Source organism: Bos mutus, chromosome 6 (assembly GCF_027580195.1).
Source record: "Bos mutus isolate GX-2022 chromosome 6, NWIPB_WYAK_1.1, whole genome shotgun sequence".
In the NCBI taxonomy this organism is placed as follows: domain Eukaryota; kingdom Metazoa; phylum Chordata; class Mammalia; order Artiodactyla; family Bovidae; genus Bos; species Bos mutus.
The window spans coordinates 36,481,674-36,502,599 of record NC_091622.1 but is presented as its reverse complement, the minus strand read 5'-3'; the positions used below and the strand labels follow the sequence as shown (position 1 = coordinate 36,502,599).

General features: G+C 41.5%; 1 protein-coding gene, 1 non-coding gene and 1 pseudogene across 9 annotated transcripts in view; 1 reads left to right on the top strand and 2 right to left on the bottom strand.

Annotated features, from left to right (window-relative positions):
* Window positions 1-20,926, bottom strand: part of ABCG2 (ATP binding cassette subfamily G member 2 (JR blood group)) — a 127,537-nt gene that overhangs the window by 56,739 nt on the left and 49,872 nt on the right. For 2 of the 8 annotated variants that reach the window (XM_005897791.2, XM_070372172.1), the window contains exon 1: window positions 14,118-14,628. The exons of 3 other annotated variants lie outside the window; for them this stretch is intronic. The gene's annotated coding sequence lies outside the window, so the exon portion shown is untranslated. Of the gene's footprint in view, window positions 1-13,683; window positions 13,840-14,117; window positions 14,630-20,926 lie in introns of those variants that run through there. 3 more of the 8 variants (XM_070372171.1, XM_070372168.1, XM_070372170.1) reach the window with 3 other exon arrangements.
* TRNAS-GGA (transfer RNA serine (anticodon GGA)) lies at window positions 10,710-10,781 on the top strand. The gene has a single exon. It is a non-coding gene; the product is annotated as a tRNA-Ser (tRNA).
* On the bottom strand, window positions 19,066-20,072 carry LOC102274298 (U2 small nuclear ribonucleoprotein A' pseudogene; annotated as a pseudogene).

Below are 20,926 nucleotides of genomic sequence, written 5' to 3'. Positions count from 1 at the left end.
AGCATAGGATATGAAGTCAGAGGTTCAGGTCAATTCTGGCAGTGTCCATACCTCAGGCCACTGCAAGAACTTTGCTTGGCTTCTCGGTGGAGGAATAACATAATCTAATTATGTTTTAAAAGATCACTCTGACTTGGGGGTGGGGGTGGGGGTGCTGGAGACAGGAGCAGAGCAGGGAGACGACATAGAGGCTACTGTAGTCATTCAAGAGCCAAGATGTGGACACTGTCCTACCTATGACAGCTAGGTCCTGCACTACGGGCATATTCTTTACCATCTGAACCACCAGGGAAGCCTCTTAAATACAACACTAGACACAAAACAAGCACTCTGAAACTATATGTAAAAACATTATCTGGTTTCTAAGGAAGAGTGTATTCAGATATATATCTTAGGATGCCGGTTACCCTTGGTGTGCAGCCTTTATCCACAAGAGAGTGGGACTGGTAGAGCAAGGAAGATCCAGCATTCCAACAAGCAAAAGGCACCTATTCCCACAGCAAGGTCACAGCCAATGGGAGTTTTATAATGACTCTCTACTGTTTGCCCCATTTCAAAGCAATCTCACTCTCAACCTCCCCCAAATCTGCCCAATTAAGGGAAAACAAGGGCAAGTATAGTAATGGTCCAGCTTCAGGTCCATGGAAACTCATTTACATTTTATATTCATTTTACATTTACATTCACACTCATTTACATTTAAGAGGAAACTGACAGACGTGGACGTGGACAGGGAACGTTGCCTGCCATTCTAGTAAACAAAGAATGTTGCCTCTTATTCCAGTAAACAAGGATCAAGCCATTAGCCACTGCAGTCGCATTCCCCAAACCCCCCAGGTACAGCTGAGGAGAAATTAGGATAGAGAAAAAAAGGAAGCATTGTGTGTTCTGGGCACTGGCCCTAGATAAGTTAAGATGCATATCTAAGGAATAATTACAACGAGCCCAGAGTCTTGTATCTTCTCATACAGAAAAGCACTAAAATCATTAACTAGTAATGTCTATTTTTTGTGACTATCAGTTATCTTTGATGTTTGACTACATGGTTTGGTTTTTCCTGTTGTTGTTTTTCGTTTCAGCAAAATCTCCTAAATATCCTGGCTACTCCCTTATTCTTTTGTCTTTGGAGCAGTTCCTCAGAGGGATCTGAGAGGCTGTCTCCTGAACCACAGTCCTCAGTAAGATCCTCAAATAAAACTTAACTTGCAACTTTTAGGTTATGCGTTTTTCTTCAGTCGACCGCTTTAGTTAGCAACAAAGGGACCCAGAGCAGACTTCTCTCCCTCACCCGACGCTACAAGAATCTGGAGCCTTGGTACCAGCAAAGACCTCTTGTGCCTAGCCACCTCCTCAGAGTCCATATGAATTTAGGTAAGTCTCTTCTGGGTCCTGGATCTCCACTATTGGCTGATTATCCTTAGTTTAATTTGGTGGTGAATAAAATCCTCGCTGGAGGAGATTTTCCTTGAACTTAATTTCAAGAAGAGGTACCTGGGTTATCCCAGATGAACTGACAATGGAAAGATTTTGCTCAGTTGAAAACTGGATTACCACAGTTGAGAGACGCTGGGAAGACTTTATTATGTATGTACAGAATTTATTCCTACAAGTACCTGCTTTGTTGGGAATTAAAGGAAATCTCACCTTAAAAAGGACCAAATGTGGGTTCTTTTAACACTCCAAAGTTAATTTTTGTGCGCATGTGTGCAGCTAGAAAAAGCCAGCTTGATAAAACATATTCTCGGAATTCTGACCTTAAAAGAACAAAAAACTCTTCAAAGGAGGAACTAGCATTTCTCCCACTGTGTCTTTGAGATATAAATGTTTTACCTGATCTTAAGACTTTTTTTTCCTCCCTGTGTTATGAGAGCTCTGACAATGGCCAGACAATGGAGATTAAAATTGAAGAAACTTCTAAACTGGGAAATTTTTAGAGAACTCTCACTATTAACAGCTGGATTACTGGCACCTATGAAAAGACCAAAGTAGAAAGTGGATACAAAAAAATATAATGGCTAACCTTAATAACTCCCTTAGTTTAAACGAACAAAGAGCAACAACAAAAAAGTTTGGGAAACTAAATTTGTGGTCAATTTCCCCTCAACGGGTCTTACAGATGCTAATAAAAGCATTAGATTGTTAAGTTAGGTTGATTAACAGGAATAAGAAAAAACTGCAGAGAAAGTCTAGAGACATCTTCCCAACAAGGTAGAAATTTTAAAGAGACTTGTTCCAAAACAGTAAAAATCTTTAGATGGTTAAGAAATGGGATAAATAAACCAATAAATAAATGTATCAAAACAAACATTTTGATACAATGCTAAGGTTGGATGGCCAAAGGGACTCCCTATCGGTCCCCATCATTAAAGAACCCCAAACAAGTCCACTCTATTTACCCCAGTTTGGGCTTCCCTGGTGGCTCAGACAGTAAAGAATCTGCCTATGATGCAGGAGACCTGGGTTCGATCCCTGGGTTAGGAAGATACCCTGGAGGAGGGCCTGGCAACCCACTCCAGTATTCTGGCCTGGAGAATCCCCCATGGCCAGAGGAGCCTGGTGGGCTACACTCCATGGGGTCGCAAAGAGTCAGACACACTGAGCAAAATTAAGCACAGCAAAACATATACATATTTAAAAGGCTGCTAGAAAATTCAATTGCTTGGGGCAACAGTTAGGCCAATTAATCAAGTTAAATATCAACGAAAGGCCTGAGTCCCTTGGCTCAACCCCTCGGCTGGGAAACCCAAAGCCTTTTATATAAAGATAGATAACGTGCTCAGGGAGATAAAAAGAAACGTTTCTGGGACTCTGTGTAAGACCAAGACAGGTTGATGGGGACTTAATGGAGGTTAAAATTACAGATATAAGAGCTGAGAGAATTGAGATGAATGTTTATAAAAGTTGGTATGTTTAAATGGGCTTTATATAAGATGGTTAAATCTCTTCTGCCAATTATATTATGGAATAAACTTAGGTCTCCCTTGCCTGGTGTAAGATAGGGCTTATAAATCTGCCCCTCAGGCAACATTGATTAAACACACTAAGGAAAATCAATAGGGTTACCTGAGCCCACACAATATGAAATAAAACTGGGGGCTAATATTCAGGAGTTAATAAAAATAATGAAGACTTTTAGCCCCTAGAGTGAACTGCTCTGGGTTTAATTTGTATACTCAAAAAAGAGGGCCTTTATTGAATAGCTTGTGCAAAGTTTGGAAAGCAGGATAAACTGAACCCTAAAGTTCTAGAACATATAACTCTTGATTTTCACTGTAGTTGGAAATCTTTTTACTGATATACAGAAGCAAATAAAGAAAATGTAGTTGGGCAAATCAATCTTTCAGTACCATATAGGTGGCAGACCAGTTCTCTGAGGAATTAAAAGCAACTGTCTTGTCTTACAAATCTCTACATATCAGAAACATAAGTACATCCCACAAGGACCTAAGACTGAGCTTATGAATTAGCTCAATCAGGTAGAACCTGCACCAAAAAAAAAAAGAAAGAGAGAAAGAGAGAGAAACAGGCTTTCCTGAACTCAAACTGCTAGAAAGCATCCCTCATCATATCTAATTCACAGCCTCCTTCAGGATTTATCAAGGACAAATACAAACTTTAAAATATTCTTCACAAACAGTGAAAAGCTTTAGTCATCTGAGCAAATATATTTAACTTATTCAAATTGTTATTTATAAACTAGTAAATTTATAATGCAATAACTGATACATAACTAAGTTTTCAAATGAAGCTATGAGGTCTCTAGTTATGTCTTTTTATATTTCTATGTGTACATTATACATATGATATGTTCCTAACTCCAGATAATATTATCAAAATTACACATATAAAAAAGCTATATTTAACTGATGTAAAAGTTCAGTTCATTTGCTTAGTCGTGTCTGACTCTTTGCAACCCCATGGACCGCAGCATGCCAGGCCTCCCTGTCCATCACCAACTTCCGTAGTTTAGCCAAACTCATGTCCATTGAGTCCATGATGCCATCCAACCATCTCATCCTCTGTCGTCCACTTCTCCTCCCACCTTCAATCTTTCCCAGCATCAGGGGGTCTTTTCCAACAAGTCAGCTCTTCGCATCAGGTGGCCAAAGTATTGGAGTTTCAGCTTTAGCATCAGTCCTTCCAATGAACACCCAGGACTGATCTCCTTTAGGATGGACTGGTTGGAACTCTTGCAGTCCAAGGGACTCTCAAGAGTCTTCTCCAACACCATAGTTCAAAAGCATCAATTCCTCTGTGATCAGCTTTCTTTATAGTCCAACTTTCATATCCATACACGACTACTGGAAAAACCATAGCCTTGACTAGACGGACCTTTGTTGACAAAGTAATCACTTACAAATTGATATTTTTAAAATATAATAAAAAACTAGCCTGCAAATTGCCTGGTAGTCCAGTGGTTAGGACTCTACGTGCTCACTGACAAGGGGCCTAGGATGATCCCTGGTCAGCAAATTAAGATCCCACATGCTGCAGGGCTTGGCCAAAAAATTAAAAATAAAAAATCTTGAAAAAAAAATTTTTTTTAATTAAGTTACTTAAAAGAAAGCCAACCCAAATAAATTTCAAGTTCTTGTGATCTGGGAAATAGTCAATATTATACTAATAATCAGTTTTGCCTCTTGAGAAATGTGTATGCAGGTCAGGAAACAACAGTTAGAACTGGACATGGAACAACAGACTGGTTTCAAATAGAAAAAGGAGTACGTCAAAGCTGTACATTGTCACCCTGCTTATTTAACTTATGTGCAGAGTACATCATGAGAAATGTTGGGCTGGAAGAAGCACAAGCTGGGATCAAGATTGCCGGGAGAAATATCAATAATCTCAGATATGCAGATGACACCACCCTTATGGCAGAAAGCGAAGAGGAACTCAAAAGCCTCTTGATGAAGGTGAAAGAGGAGAGTGAAATAGTTGACTTAAAACTTAACATTCAGAAAACAAAGATCATGGCATCTGGTCCCATCACTTCATGGGAAATAGATGGGGAAACAGTGGAAACAGTGTCAGGCTTTCTTTTTTGGGGCTCCAAAATCACTGCAGATGGTGACTGCAGCCATGAAATTAAAAGATGCTTACTCCTTGGAAGGAAAGTTATGATCAACCTAGATAGCATATTGAAAAGCAAAGACATTACTTTGCTAACAAAGGTCCATCTAGTCAAGGCTATAGTTTTTCCAGTGGTCATGTATGGATGTGAGAGTTGGACTGTGAAGAAAGCTGAGTGCCGAAGAATTGATGGTTTTGAACTACAGTGTTGGAGAAGACTCTTGAGAGTCCCTTGGACTGCAAGGAGATCCAACCAGTCCATTCTGAAGGAGATCAGCCCTGGGATTTCTTTGGAAGGAATGATGCTAAAGCTGAAACTCCAGTACTTTGGCCACCTCATGTGAAGAGTTGACTCACTGGAAAAGACTCTGATGCTGGGAGGGATTGGGGGCAGGAGGAGAAGGGGACGACAGAGGATGAGATGGCTGGATGGCATGACTGACTTGATGGACATGAGTCTGAGTGAACTCCGGGAGTTGGTGATGGACAGGGAGGCCTGGCGTGCTGCGATTCATGGGGTCACAAAGAGTCAGACACGACTGAGCGACCGAATTGAACTGAACTGAATCAGTTTTAAAGTTTAAATTTGTTGGTTTAATGAATACAGACCATTCTTACTTTTATTGCACCTAGGTTTACCAAAAGTTAAATAGGTCATACTATCTCTGTTATAAAATTTTCAAAAAAAAAAATCTTGAAATGATGGCTTATTTTGTGTAATGTCTCAGTTTTCATGGTAATCTAAACATAACTATAATTCAACAGATATAAACAGAGTAACAATTTTGAGGTAAATTCTTTAAGAATAATTATGTCTTACGGTTTGTCTACTTAAAAATAATTTCTCCAGATTTTAGATGACTTAATATTTATAGTTTTGCTAAATTAAATGAAATGATGGAAATTATGAAATATCTGCTGCTGCTGCTGCTAAGTTGCTTCAATCGTGTCCGACTATGTGACCCCACAGACAGCAGCCCACCAGGCTCCTCCATCCCTGGGATTCTCCAGGCAAGAACACTGGAGTGGGTTGCCATTTCCTTCTCCAGTGCATGCATGCATGCTAAGTTGCTTCAGTTGTGTCCGACTCTGTGCAACCTCATGGACAGCAGCCCACCAGGCTCCTCTGTCCATGGGATTCTCTAAGCAAGAATACTGGAGTGGGTTGCCATGTTCTTTTCCGTTTAAATATCTAGATCATTCCCAAATAAAATAAGATACTGAAACATTAATTACTCAACATAGGCTGCCTTTTTACAGAGAAGATATTTAGGTCTACTAATAAAAATATCACATTGAAAAATTTTCATTAAAAAACCACACATTTTTTAGAAATCATAAACAGTATTTGTGATTTTGACAATCTACAGAATAATAATTGAAAAACAGTTTATAATTGCATACTTCTTAGTTTTCACTAGAAATTGAGGTTTTTAAAAAGTTAGAATTCTGGTTAATGTATGTAATTGAGACAACTAAAATTGGTAAGGAAAACATCTTGCATGAAAGGAAAAAAGGTATAAGAAATGAAAATACAATTTGTTGAGGGAAAAGAAAGTAATTTTATCCTAGAGAGAGAGAAAGGAAAAGCATAGGACAAAACCTATCAGTAAAAAGAAAGTTAAAGAAGGTTTGTGGAAATGGAACTCTTAGAAAAGACTTCTGTACGTGGTCCGGACTGTCTTAGATTAAAATAAAGTTTAACTGAGTAAATTTCAATGTTAAAAGTAAGCTGGCATGATTAACATAAATTAGATATGAAATTAAACTGAATCTTTTTAACCAGTGAACCAATAAACACACACTAAATTATACCTAAAATATAGAAAAAGGGTCCAAATTTTCTGGATATTAAAGGGTCCTCTGAGCCCACTAAGAGTCAAGAGAAACGAAAATCTTGCCTAAAACCTTTCTTTTCAGAATGAGAAAGTAGGCTCAAAGACTTACCCAGAAGTCTTTTTTGTGTGGGGAAGTAGAGGCCAGGATCTCACAATTCATTTAAAGACATTTTGCATTTCTGAAAGATATGATCTATGCATATCTCCCCTTCACATACATTCAGTAAGTAACAAGCTAATTTCTTATCAGAGCCTGAGTAAATAAAAATTAATGTGTTTATTCTATTTGTTTTATAAACACTTACAGGTCTTCATTTGAGAAAAACTGGGAACTTTTAAAATTCTAGCCCTTCCAATTGTATTTCTTTCCCATAAGAGACTGAATGCAAATTGGCAACTATGGTCTCTAGAGTCTTTGAAATTTAAGGCATTACTCCTCCTATAGAGATGCATTTGCTAGGTCACAAATCTATGAAACTTAAAAAGTTCAAAGCAACTTCAGTAACACACCTAGTACCCAGATCTTGGTTTCTGATAATAACAGCCTCTAAAACAAGGAACCAGAGTGCCTTGGAAAAATGGTTGATGCAAGGGTCGGGGCATGGAAAATAGAAAAATCAGCCTGGAGCATTTCATGATACCAGAAAGCAAGGAAATGCTTTTTCAAAAGGGAGGATGGGGAGGCGGTACATCAAAAGGGCACAGGGGCCAACCTGAAAGAAGAGCTCCCAGTGGCCAATGGTGGAACCATTTGATCAGCAATTAAATAATGACTGTATTCAATTATAACCTATACAATAAAATAAATATCCATGAGTCTATATTCATACAGTTGAATAAAAAAATGAAGGAACAGCTCTTCCTTATAAAATTCTCATTAATAAAGAGAAGTAATGAGAAACAATCTTTAAATCACTGTTAGAACAACACAGTACCATGTGCATCCAGTTCCACCGATGGACTAAAACTAGTGAATAAGGACTTAAGGAGAAACAGGATATTTGCAAGGCCCAAGTTTCTCTCCCATGATATATATTAAATACAAAGGGAAAAAATGATAACCATCAGGGACCTGACAAACAGCTCTTAACCAAAGTTTACATCAGTTTACATCAGTAATAAGACATCATGTACCCCTGATATGATGCACTGGGATTACTTCTAGTGAAAGTGAAGTTGCTCAGTCCTGTCTGACTCTTTGCCACCCCATGGACAGTAGCCTGCCAGGCTTCTCCATCCATGGGATTTTCCAGGCAAGAATACTGGAGTGGGTTGCCATTTCCTTCTCCAATTTCTTCCTAAAATGCATAACTTCAATCTAATCATGAGAAAATATCCAGTATTAATTGCAAGACATTCTACAAAATAACTGAACAGTATTCATTATAAGTGTCAAGGTCAGGAAAAACAATAGAAGGTTGAAGAGCTGTCATAGTTTGAAGGAAATTAAGGATATACAAAAATCAAATGCAATGTGAGCTCTGAGGCTGGATCCTGAATAGAAAAAAAGATAGTGGAAAGCTGATGAAATCCAAATAAGTTTATAGTTTAAACAGTGGTACTATAGCTACATAAGATGTTATAGGACTCTCTGTACCATTTTCTACAACATTTAAGTAAGTCTAAAAATGATTTCAAAATTAAAAATTAAAAAAAAATAACCCCAATATTTTTCAATGTTTATAATGCTAGTGTAATATTAGACTTAAACTGCCATCTTTGTTCTTTAAAACTTCCTTATCAAGACCGATGCAACCCAGCCACAGCTGTATATATTTGGAAAAGCATTGTTTTATAATGACTAATGCACCAAAGATCTCTTTTTCTAGTTTCTCATATTATAGAGGGAGAGAATAGCAATTTTATTTTTGTTGAAAAATTTAAACCACTTGAATTTACTTCTGGGTAAGGAGTACTTCTAGGAGGCTAGATAGAACACATCTCACTGGGGGAGAGGGCAGGTATATATCTAAGTATGAAATCAGAACACAAGGAATAGCTTGTAGCTCGAGGAAAGAGCTAATCAGCACATACACTATAGCAATGTAATGAGTCACCTGGCCCTAGGTTGCTAGTAATAGCTGGGTATAAAACAACATTGCACATGTCAAATGGATTATACTCATAGCTTAGATTCCAGAGGAAGCAGTGAATGGTCTGGCATGATAATAACAGTACTATTAGATTGAAGAGATAACTGAAATGATACTATTGGGTTTTAACTACAGTTAGCCTACTACTTTAGGTTTCTGAAGTACATATGTTTACTTGGGGTAACTATTAGTATCATATGAGATATTCTAGAAAGACATATAACAGTCTCCCTATGTTATGAAAAGGAGAAATGGATCAGAAAGATTCTAAATCAAAGTAGATGGTTTGCAGAATCCTTTATTGTAGGATCAGGTAAGAATACTAAGAATTCTCAGCATACCTAACACTACTATTCTGGCAATTTCTACTAACTCATATTCTACTTCTGGACTCCTTAAATAAAATCAGACCTCTCTTGCTCAAATTCCTATATTCTTTAGTCCCACGAAGAAACTGGTCCACAAAGATGAAGAGATTTCACGGCACAGTGACTAGACCCAAGTTAGGTAGGTCTGGGCCTCCCTGTTCTCACAGGCTCTTTTCACTGTCCCTGCATGCCTTTACAATGAACTGAGCTGCTCTGTGAACATGGAAAGAAAATGTGAAACAAATGACCAGGCTGTTTAAAAAAAAAAAAAAAAGGGTTGGTGATCTTTAATAAAGTACTTTGTCCCAGCAATAAATAACCCTGTACAATTCTCTGCCTCCTCCTCTGTAAGTACGAAACTCCAATACTTCCCTGAAAGGCTTGGTGTGACCAAAAAATGAGAATAAATATAAAAACCACCTGCAGACAGCAAGCATTCACCAGTTAATGGCCATTTCCGTTTATTAATTCTGAAGACCTGCTCATCTTATCTTTGTTGTTGCTGTTCAGTCACAGTCATGTCCAAGTCTTTGTGACCCCATGGGCTGCAACCCACCAGGCTTCCTGGTCCTTCACTGTCTCCAAGAACTTGCTCAAACTCACATTCACTGAATCGATGATGCCATCCAGCCATCTCATCTGTCACCCCCTTCTCCTGCCCTCAATCTTTCCCAGCATCAGGGTCTTTTCCAATGAGTTCGTTCTTCACATCAGGTGGCCAAAGTACTGGAGAAAAATGTGGATGGAAAATATAGCTACTGCTTCAGCTTCTCAAAATTTTTTAAATTTCAATTCTGTTCAGTTGCTCAGTCATGTCTGACTCTTTGTGATCCAATGGACTGTAGCACATCAGTCTTCCTTGTCCATCACCAACTCCCAGAGCTTGCTCAAACTCTTGTCCATCGAGATGGTGATGCCATCCAACCATCTCATCCTCTGTCGTCCCCTTCTCCTGCTGCCTTCAATCTTTCCCAGCATCAGGGTTTTTTTCAGTGAGTCGGTTCTTCACATCAGGTGGCCAAAGAATTGGAACTTCAGCTTCGGCATCAGTCCTTCCAATGAACATGCAGGGTTGATTTCCTTTAGGATTGACTGGTTGGATCTCCTTGCAGTCCAAGGGACTCTCAAGAATCTTCTCCAACACCACAGTTTGAAAGCATCAATTCTTCAGCGCTCATCCTTCTTTATGGTCCAACTCTCATATGGCATTCCAAAATAATATGGGATGGTGGAGGAAAAGTTGTAAAATGAAATACTTTATTTTCCCTTTCTAAGGATCCTGTGGTCCCTGTACCTTTTGCATCCCTTCTTTTCACTCCTCTAGGGTGAAGTCCAGGGCTTCCCTGGTGGCTCAGAGGTTAAAGCGTCTGCCTGGAATGCAGGAGACCCGGGTTCAATCCCTGGGTTGGGAAGATCCCCTGGAGAAGGAAATGGCAACCCACTCCAGTACTCTTGCCTGGAGAATCCCATGGAGGGAGGAACCTGATAGGCTACAGTCCATGGGGTCACAAAGAGTCAGACACAACTGAGTGACTTCACTTCACTTCACTTCACTTCAGGGTGAAGTCAGGGTGTGGTCAGCGTAGAACTGCCCATGCAGCAGGACCAGAAGAGAAGAGACAGGTCTCCTGTGCAAAACATCTGAAGTTTGGGTACCCCTCAGGCAATCTTTCCTTTTTCCTTGTAAGACACTCAGCTCAAGTGTTTTCAGAGGGAGCTAACAGGGCTTGCTGCTTTCTAGAGACTTTCGTTTTTATGCTTCCAGGTAAGAACTTAAATCCTGTTAAATGACAGAGAACTACCTACTGCTACCTCCATCTAAGCAGTAATTCCCAGCCAACCATTGCTCTAAAGAGTAACAGGCCTTTTCAGCTGCAAAGGGACTGAGCTAGTAATCAGCATTTTCAATGGAGTTTTAAGATTTCATTCTACCCTTCTTGCCAAAAACAAAACTTCTTCACTGGAATTGGGATGTGGGCAGCACTTCTGCTTCACCCACACCCACCCACCTCATTTTAAACAACAGAACACCACTAACTTTCATTGTTACGATTCTCTGAATATTTTACTTATTTCTATAAACAAGCTAAGTATGTGGCTCAAAAATTAGATGTCCACTTTCTAATGGTCTCCTTGTGAAGCAGAACACTGGTTTCCAAAAAACTACAGAGATTAAGGGATTATGGTGAGAAGGAGGAGTGAGTGTTAACTGGTTTTTAGGGGCGAGAATGATGAAAATGTGAAGACTGCAGAGACTGTACACTTTAAATAGGCATGAACTGTATGATATGTGAATTAGATCTCATAAACTAATGTTGGGGGAAAAAAAAAAACTATAAAGCCAAATTCATCTAGATACTCCATCATTATTGGTTCACATTCTGAACTCAGAACTGATTTTTTAAAAGGATAAACTTTAGCTTACTGTAGACCTATACGGGCTTCCCTGGTAGCTCAGCTGGTAAAGAATCCACCTGCAATGCAGGAGACCCTGGTTGATTCCTGGGTCGGAATAGGGTTCCCAGAGAAGGGATAGGTTACCCACTCCGGTATTCTTGGGCTTCTCTGGTGGTTCAGACGGTAAAGAATCCAACTGCAAAGAGGGAGACATTGGTTTGATCCTGGGTTGGGAAGACCCCCTGGAGGAGGGCATGGAAACCCACTCAGGTATTCTTGCCTGAAGAATCTCCAAGGACAGAAGAGCCTGGCAGCCTACGGTCCATGAGGTCGCAAAGAGTCAGACACGACTGAGCGACTAAGCACAGCATAGCACAGACCTATATACCCTGTATCAAGGATGATCATTCAGGTTCTTTAAGTTTCACTAAAAGACCCTCAACCTTAACCTCTAACCCCAGTAAGCAACATAGAATAAAACTTCTCACTTGATATAACCTTCAACTGACACCAAACTTCTGTCAGAAATGCCTGAGAGAAACAGTATCTGAAAACATGAGGTCTACCTACCCCTCTATAAAATCCAGATTTATTCCCAAACTATCAAACCACAGCATGTGGGACCATAGAGGCTTAGCATCCTACGAGTGTTTCTCATAATACTTATGGTAAGGAGAATGACAACTACAGCAAGCAGTCCTAGAAAATGCACGACCGCATGTACTATGGGTGGGCACCCAGGAGACTCTTCCAGCGCTATACTTCAGTCTCATCTGCAGCCTTCTGTGATATTAGACATTTCTCTCAGAAGTAGGTGCCAGGAAAAGCTTCTCTAAGGAGCTCATGTATATTTCCCGCCTTTGTCCTCACTGAATTGTGTGACTGATTGGTCCATTTTTATTCTAGCTTCCCAGATAGAACTTTAATTTGCTGTCTACATACATTCAAATGTACTCCCCCACAGTGACTCTTTTCTTGGTGCATTTCTCTTTCCATTTGTAATACTTAGGCTTGCCTCAAAAGCTCATGAACACTTAACACAAATAAATGTAGAAATTGATTTTGGTAAGTGTATTTTAATATCATTTTGATGCAACAGCACCTCAGGGGGCTCTAGCTAAATGTTCAGGGTCCAGAACAAAGATGACCAATGAACATTTGTTACTATAAATCTGTTTTTTTTCCTGAAAGTGGAATGAGCTTTTATATTTCTACCACTGAGTGAGAAAATGAAACAAAGCAACATTATGGGTATTTTTTTTAACTGTTTGCTAGATTTACAATCTAACTTTTTTGGTTATGTATTTTTCTGTATTCTAACTTTAGTAGCATTTTTAACAAGTATTTTTAATAAGCTGGTTAATTTTTTGAAGTTAATCATTGAGCCAACTATCCACAGAAAAATTACAAAAGGCAGCTCAATAATGCTTTAGCACACCAACCAAAGTTGTGGACAAACTTTATGTCCCACGGAGAAGAAATGGGCATAGAATATATCGGTTAATCCCTTTAAAGGTACCAATATTAACAAGTTTCTCTGCTACCTCCATATTCAATAACTTTTTATCTATCCAATATCATACATTTGGGGAAAGGGAAGAGTTTTACCAACCGGCTAACACACACTGCTGCTGCTGCTGCTAAGTCGCTTCAGTCGTGTCCGACTCTGTGTGACCCCATGCTACCAGACACGAAATCGGTTGCACCAAGGAGCTGTTTTCTGGAGGCGGGGTGGAGGTCCAAATTTAGGGGAGTCTAAATTTTCAGTCTGTTTCATACTCACTTTCAAATAAAACTGAGAGGGAATAATTAAAACCTAGTCATTTCAATTGTACAGTTTTCTATTGCCTACCAAATGCACACACAATAGCCACGGACCTTTTATGCCACGTATTCCAAACGGTTTTCACAACTTACTCACAGTTAGCGGTTCAGTTTTAACCGAGGGCTTCAATCTCAGGAGCTGTTGTGCTCAGAGGCAGAGCACTAACAATCATTTATATAAAACGCTGAGTCAGCTGGACCTTCCAAATATACCCTACGGAAGCATCTCCTACTTAACAATGACATCAGGCATCCGTACAGTGCTTCCTAAATGGTGAAAAGCTTTTACAAAAACTCTCTGGCTCCTTTCCTCCTTCCAGCATCTCCCCAGTCCCTATCAGACCGCCGGAAACTCCCTCTAGCGTCTCGCTCGCTCGGGATTCGCCCGGTAACGGCGTGGGATTCAGGACACAACCCGCGCTGGAGGCAAAGCCCGGCCGGGGGCGACTTTCCCCGACCGACGCCCACGACCCCCGGCGGCAGCCCACCCACCGCGCCCACGCGCCCCCCTAGCACCCCGCACTCACCGGCGCAGCGGCTGACCTGGGAAGGCACTGGCCCCGGGTTACCGTCACGTCGGAGAGAGCGGGCGGCGAGCCGGCGGTCGAGGGCCGACAAGCGAGCGCAGGCAGCACCGACTTCAGCCTCACTTCGCAAGCTTTAGACTGCTGACAGGGACAGCGCCCGGCAGCGGCCCCACCCTCACGCCCCTGTTCCCTCAGGGTCGATGCCCGAGGGCCCGTGAAAGGCGTGGCGCTGCCTGCCTGGCTGCGATAAGCGCCCGGCGTCTGGGCTGAGAGCACGCAAGTGTCATTAGAGGACCCAGCCAGGTACTGGACCTGACCGTCACCCGGCCGCCGGGAAGAGGTCAGGGAAATGACTATATCCCTGGGCTTGCGGCGACAACGCTACAAATCCTGCTTCCCGGGCTGGTATGAAATAGACAGTGGGGAGTACCCCTGGAGACCAACCACAAAATGCTACCCGGGGGGATCAATACCTGGTCTGACCTGGGCGGATTTGGCCACTGCCAGTGTCCCACGCCCCTAAATACCCGGGGACCCTGGCACCGAGGTTTTTTCCTGTCACACACATTGTCCACCCCCGGGGCAAGTAGGCGGTCTCTAATGAATGAGCTTCTGAGAAATAAGGTCCCTGCTTCCCAGGGCCAATAAAATCAGGAACTGAATCTAAGGGTGTCCGGAGGGGGAAACAAAACTTTTTGAATGAAAATATTCAATGAATAGTTTAAATATGTTCCTCACAATCCTGTGATACATGCATCTATTCAATACTCCGATCGTGTAGAAAAGCTGTAAGAGTGTGCAGATTCAGGAAAAGAGTACATAACCTCTTCCTAATGCTTTCTCAAGCGGATCATTGCCATCAAATTCTGTTCGAAAATTTAAGATTGAAGCCAGCATTTCATAATTGCATTGCATTATAGAAATGAGTCGTTTTAAGTTCTAAGTTAACATTTTACTTTGGGCTAAGCTTCACAGGTGGCTCAGTGGTAAAGAATTTGCCTGCTGCTGCTGCTGCTCTTAGTAGTAAAGAATCCACCTGCAAGCAGGAGGCACAGGTTTGATCCCTGGGTCAGAAAGAGCCCCTGGTGAAGGAAATAGCAACCCACTCAGTCTTCTTGCTGGAGAATCCCATGGACAGAGGAGCCTGGCTGGCTATAGTCCATGGAGTCAGAAAGAGTCAGACACGACTTAGTAACTGAACAAAACCAACTATTTTCAAATGCCCTGTTTTCTCATTTAGTGTTTGGGTATTTTAGGTAATAGAATATTAGGGAGGGAGGAACCTAAAGACTACCTTCCTAATTTTAAGATGACCCACCTGGTCCAAATGAGGCCATCTTGCACAAGGTCAAAAGTTAGGAGGATAAATGGGTGACTCAGTTTCTCAGACCACTGCCCTCTGCTCACCCTCTTTGAACAGAATAACTGCCCAGTATTTATAGTGCCTGGTTATTGGGACAACTACTGAATGTGTTCTCTTTTTTCTTTGACCCCACAGTACCCACTGTTTCAGCCAATGAAGATCTTAGCTCCGGGCAGGGATCAAACCAATGCTTCCTGCAGTGGGAGCACGGAGTCTTAACCACTAAACAATTAGGGAAGTCCCTAGATGTGTTCTTAATCTAACACTTTTTCATTTCCATGTAACTAAGCTTTTTGTCCCTCTCTTATGACATATCAAGAAATAGATGAAAGTCATCTATACCCACCAGCCACATACCATCTGCTTTTAGTCTCTTTCTCTGCATACATATTTTCTTAAAAAACAAAAATGGGCTTGTATACAGAGTACGGGGATGGACATCATTATCTCTGGAGTCAGATAGTCTGTGTCTGAATTCTGGCTCTCTCAAACCCTGGAGACCTGAACTAGTTCCTTAGCCTTTAAGTAGTTATCGGTAATCAGGGGAAAGGGTCTCTCAGGATAGTTACATTAAATGAGACAATGTGTATAAAGCACTGATAATGTATGTAATGTCATTAGATAGCACTTAATAGATGCTGGGGCTTCCTAGGTAGCTCAGTGATAAAGAATCTGCTGGCCAATGCAGGAGTCCATCCTAAAGGAAATCAGTCCTGAGTGTTCATTGGAAGGACTGATGTTGAAGCTGAAACTCCAATACTTCGGCCACCTAATACGAAGAGCTGACTCGTTTGAAAAGACCCTGTTGCTGGGAAAGATTGAAGGAGGGAGGAGAAGGGGACGACAGAGGATGGGATGGTTGGATGGCATCACCAACTCAATGGACATGAGTTTGAGTAAACTCCGGGAGTTGGTGATGGACAGGGAGGCCTGGAGTGCTGCAGTCCATGGGGTTGCAAAGAGTCGGACACGACTGAGCGACTGAACTGAATGCAGGAGAGGCAAGAGACCAAGGTTCAATCCCTGGTTCAGCAAGCTCTCCTGGAGTAGGAAACAGGAACCCATGCCAGTACTCTTGCCTAGAAAATTCTATGAACAGAGAAGCCTGGTGGGCTTTGTGGAGAGTCAGACACAACTGAGCGCGCACACACACTAGATGGTAGCTATTACTATTAATATTTTGTAAAACTGCTATTTTGCAACATGGTTCCCTGTCATTCAAAATCTTTCTACAACTTTATATTTAATGGGCACATGGTATTCAGTGTTTGTTATGTACTTTAACCAATCTTCCTATTATTCACAAAATATCTTTATAAGCTCTGTCATTACACACACACTCAGGTAAATTCCAGACAGGGAATTGCTGAGGCAAAAGGTATGCTCATTTAAAAGTTTTTAATACATATAGCTAAATTTCCCACAAAAAGTTGGTCCCAGATTCAGTCTCCCAACAATTTAAGAGTGCTTTGTGCTCAGTCCCATTTGCCTCTGCCCTTGAAGTCATAGTCATGTTTTACATGCCTTACAGTCAAATCATAGACTTATCAAAGTCAGGATTTCCCAACTGAAAGCTATGAGGTCAACTGGAGTTCACACCTTTGATACACATATCATTGTTGTTCAGTAGCTAAGCCGTATCTGACTCCTTGCATCCCTATGCAACTACAGCACATCAGGCTTCCCAGTCTTTCACTATCTCCTGGAGTTTGCCCAAACTCATGTCTCAGTCGGTGCTGCCATCCAGCCATCTCATCCTCTGTCTCCCCCTTCTCCTCCTGCCCTCAATCTTTCCCAGCATCAGACTATTGGAAAAACCATAGCTTTGACTATATGGACCTTTGTTCACAAAGTGATATCTCTGCTTTTTAATATGCTGTCTAGGTTTGTCATAGCTTTTCTTCCAAGGAGCACATTTCTTTTAATTTCATGGCTGCAGTCACCATTCACAATGATTTTGGAGCCCAAGAAAATAAAATCTGTCACGGTTTACATTTTTTCCCAATCTATTTGCCACGAAGTGATGGTACTGGATACCATGATCTTAGTTTTTTGAATTTTAAATTTTAAGCCAGCTTTTTCACTCTCCTCTTTCACCTTCATCAAGAGGCTCTTTAATTCCTCTTTGCTTTTGGCCATTAGAGTGGTATCATTGGCGATCTTAAATGAGCACTAGAAGGGCCTAGGTATCACCATGCGTTTCTGTAGGCAGTGCACATAGGCATAGCTAGATGTTTCAGAAAAAATGCCTTCAGGAAGGAAGCCAATGGTCTTATTCATAAAATCACTTGAGCCACCCTTTTGAAAACTCTAAAAATAACTGGAAGATTTTGCAGTGGGGGCAGGGAGGGAGCCTAATACTCCTTTCCAATCATCACACCAGTGAAGGGTGTTTGCTTGTATGGCTTTCACAGGGGTATCAGTGCTTGATGGAATGTCAGCAACAGATGAGTTGATATCAACTTAATGTTGATAAATGTAATGTTGATAAACTTTATTAATAAAGTTAATAAATTAACTTAATGTTGACAAAGTATAAAGGGTATGATTTATTATACAGAATGGCAAGAAAGTAAAAATCAAAAACAAAGTCTTCTCATTAAAGGAACAAGCTTCCTGGGCCTATAATGCCATCAATCAGGCAACCCTATTATCAAAGCTCTTATATGGACCTATTAGAAGCTCTCTTCATCCTTCTCATAGAATTCTTAATATCCTCCAAACCTCTCCCAGCCCCCTTGAGCTCTCTCTGTCTGCTTGCCTGGCTACCAATTGCAAGGAAGTGATAAGGACTTGGCCCATTCCTTATGTGTTCTCTAAGTGGTGAACACAATTCCCCCTTAGCAAATTCAGGTGTCAGCTCAGTTCAGTCGCTCAGTCCTGTCCGACTCTTAATTACCCCATGGACTGCAACATACCAGGCCTCCCTGTCTACCACCAACTCCTGGAATTTACTCAAATTCATATCCATTGAGTCAGTGATGCCATCCAACCATATCATCCTCTGTCATCCCCTTCTCCTCCCACCTTCAATCTTTCCCAGCATCAGGGTCTTCTCAAATGAGTCAGTTCTTCACATCAGGTAGCCAAGGTATTGGAGTTTCAGCTTCAACATCAGTCCTTCCAATGAACATTCAGGACTGATTTCCTTTAGGATGGACTGGTTGGATCTCCTTGAAGTCCAAGGGACTCTCAAGAGTCTTCTCCAACACCACAGTTCAAAAGCATCAATTCTTAAGCACTCAGCTTTCTATAAAGAAAATAACTCTCACATCTATACATGACTACTGGAAAATAGACGGATCTTTGTTGGCAAAGTGATGTCTCTGCTTTTTTTTTTTTTCTTGCAAAGCCCTGGGGCCTGGCTGTCTTTAATGATGTTTGTGAGCCTTCATGAAGAAAAAAATGCAGCCCATATCGCAAATTCTAACAACCAGTAGCAGCACACAGATAATCTAAGTTTTATTATGAATTTAAAAATCTAAACATTTCAAGAGGACTGTGAAGCCTGCCCACAGAGCCGCCCTGCTGCATTTCCAACTCTCCCTATCCATACCTCACTGCACACGCCCCAGTGACGCACAACCCGCAGCATAGCGAGTGTCCTTTATTTGTACTACTGGTAGAAAACTGGGTTTTAGATTTCAAAATCTGTATTACAAAATTACAAGCAGCAGTTTTGAGCATTTCAACAATGTTGATGAACTCTACTTTGCTGACACAAGGCAGGACCTGTCCGAGGTGGACTGTTACACGTCCTGAGGTGCTGAGGCCGCCCTGCTCAGGACCCATTTGCAACGGTGTCTTCTTCCATCTCCTCTTCACCATCATCAGTGGGGCCTGCTCTGCGTTCTCTGCCAGGTGTCTGACCGGACTGCAGCAAGCCCTTCAGCCGCTCCACTTCAGCCAAAGTTGACGCATTTGCTATAGCATTCTTGATGGCTTCCACGTCCCCTGGGGATGGCCCACCTTTCTTTTTGTCAGTCGGCAAACCAGCACCTGGATTGAAAGTTTTGCTCCTGGCAATATCCTTTGCAAGTTGTGCACCCCGTTTGCCCTTGAACATTTTCTCTGCTTCCTGACGCTCTTTTAGTTTCACTTTTTGGAAATCCAGTACTCTGACTTGTGGAACTTTATAAATCACATAGAGTCTGTAATGCTTCTTATTGGTTACAGGGTTCCTTAGAATACTCAGATAAGTCAGTGACTTGAGAGATGCCAGAGGGTCCAGATCACCCAGTTCCACAAGACTGTTATTGGTGAGAATGAGTTCTGTCAGACAAGGCAGAGCCTGATCAAGCCCCTCACCTATACGGCATATTCTATTGTTGTTCACTAATAATGTTTTTAGTCTTCTCAACAAAGGAAAACCATCCAGTTTCCTGATTTCATTGTTGGAAAAATCAATGGCATCAAATTGGTCTAAGGTGGCACCGAGATTTTCAATGACAGGAATTTTATACCCCCGCAGGTCCAGCTCTCGGTCCCGCACTGCGTTAGTGTGCTGCGCCGCCTGCTCGATCAGCTCCGCAGTCAGCTTCACCATCCTGCAGCCTCCTGCCCGCCGCTCCTCCTGCTTATGTCTCTGCTTTTTAATACACAGTCTAGGTTGGTCATAATATTTCTTCCAAGGAGTAAGCATCTTTTAATTTCATGGCTGCAGTCACCATCTGCAGTAATTTTGGAGCCCACAAAAAATAAAGTCTGCCGCTGTTTCCACTGTTTCCCCATCTATTAGCCATGAAGTGATGGGACTGGATGCCATGATCTTAATTTTCTGAATGCTGAGCTTTAAGCCATCTTTTTCACTCTCCTCCTTCACTTTCATTAAGAGGCTCTTTAGTTCTTCACTTTCTGCCATAAGGGTGGTGTCATCTGCATATCTGAGGTTATTGATATTTCTCCCAGCAATCCTGATTTCAGCTTGTGCTTCATCCAGCCCAGCATTTCTCATGATGTACTCTGCATATAAGTTAAATAAGCAGGGTGACAATATACAGTCTTGACATACTCCTTTTCCTATTTGGAACCAGTCTGTTGTTCCATGTCCAGTTCTAACTGTTGCTTCCTGACCTGCATACAGATTTCTCAAGAGGCAGGTCAGGTGGTCTGGTATTCCCATCTCTTTCAGAATTTTCCACAGTTTATTGTGATCCACACAGTCAAAGGCTTTGGCATAGTCAATAAAGCAGAAGTAGATGTTTTTCTCAGAGAAGGCAATGGCAACCCACTCCAGTATTCTTGCCTGGAAAATCCCAGGGACAGAGGAGCCTGGCAGGCTGCAGTCCATGGGATCGCGAAGAGTCGGACACAACTGAGCGACTTCACTTTCACTTTTCACTTTCATGCATTGGAGAAGGAAATGGCAACCCACTCCAGTGTTCTCACCTGGAGAATCCCAGGGATGGCGGAGCCTGGTGGGCTGCCGTCTATGGGGTCGCACAGA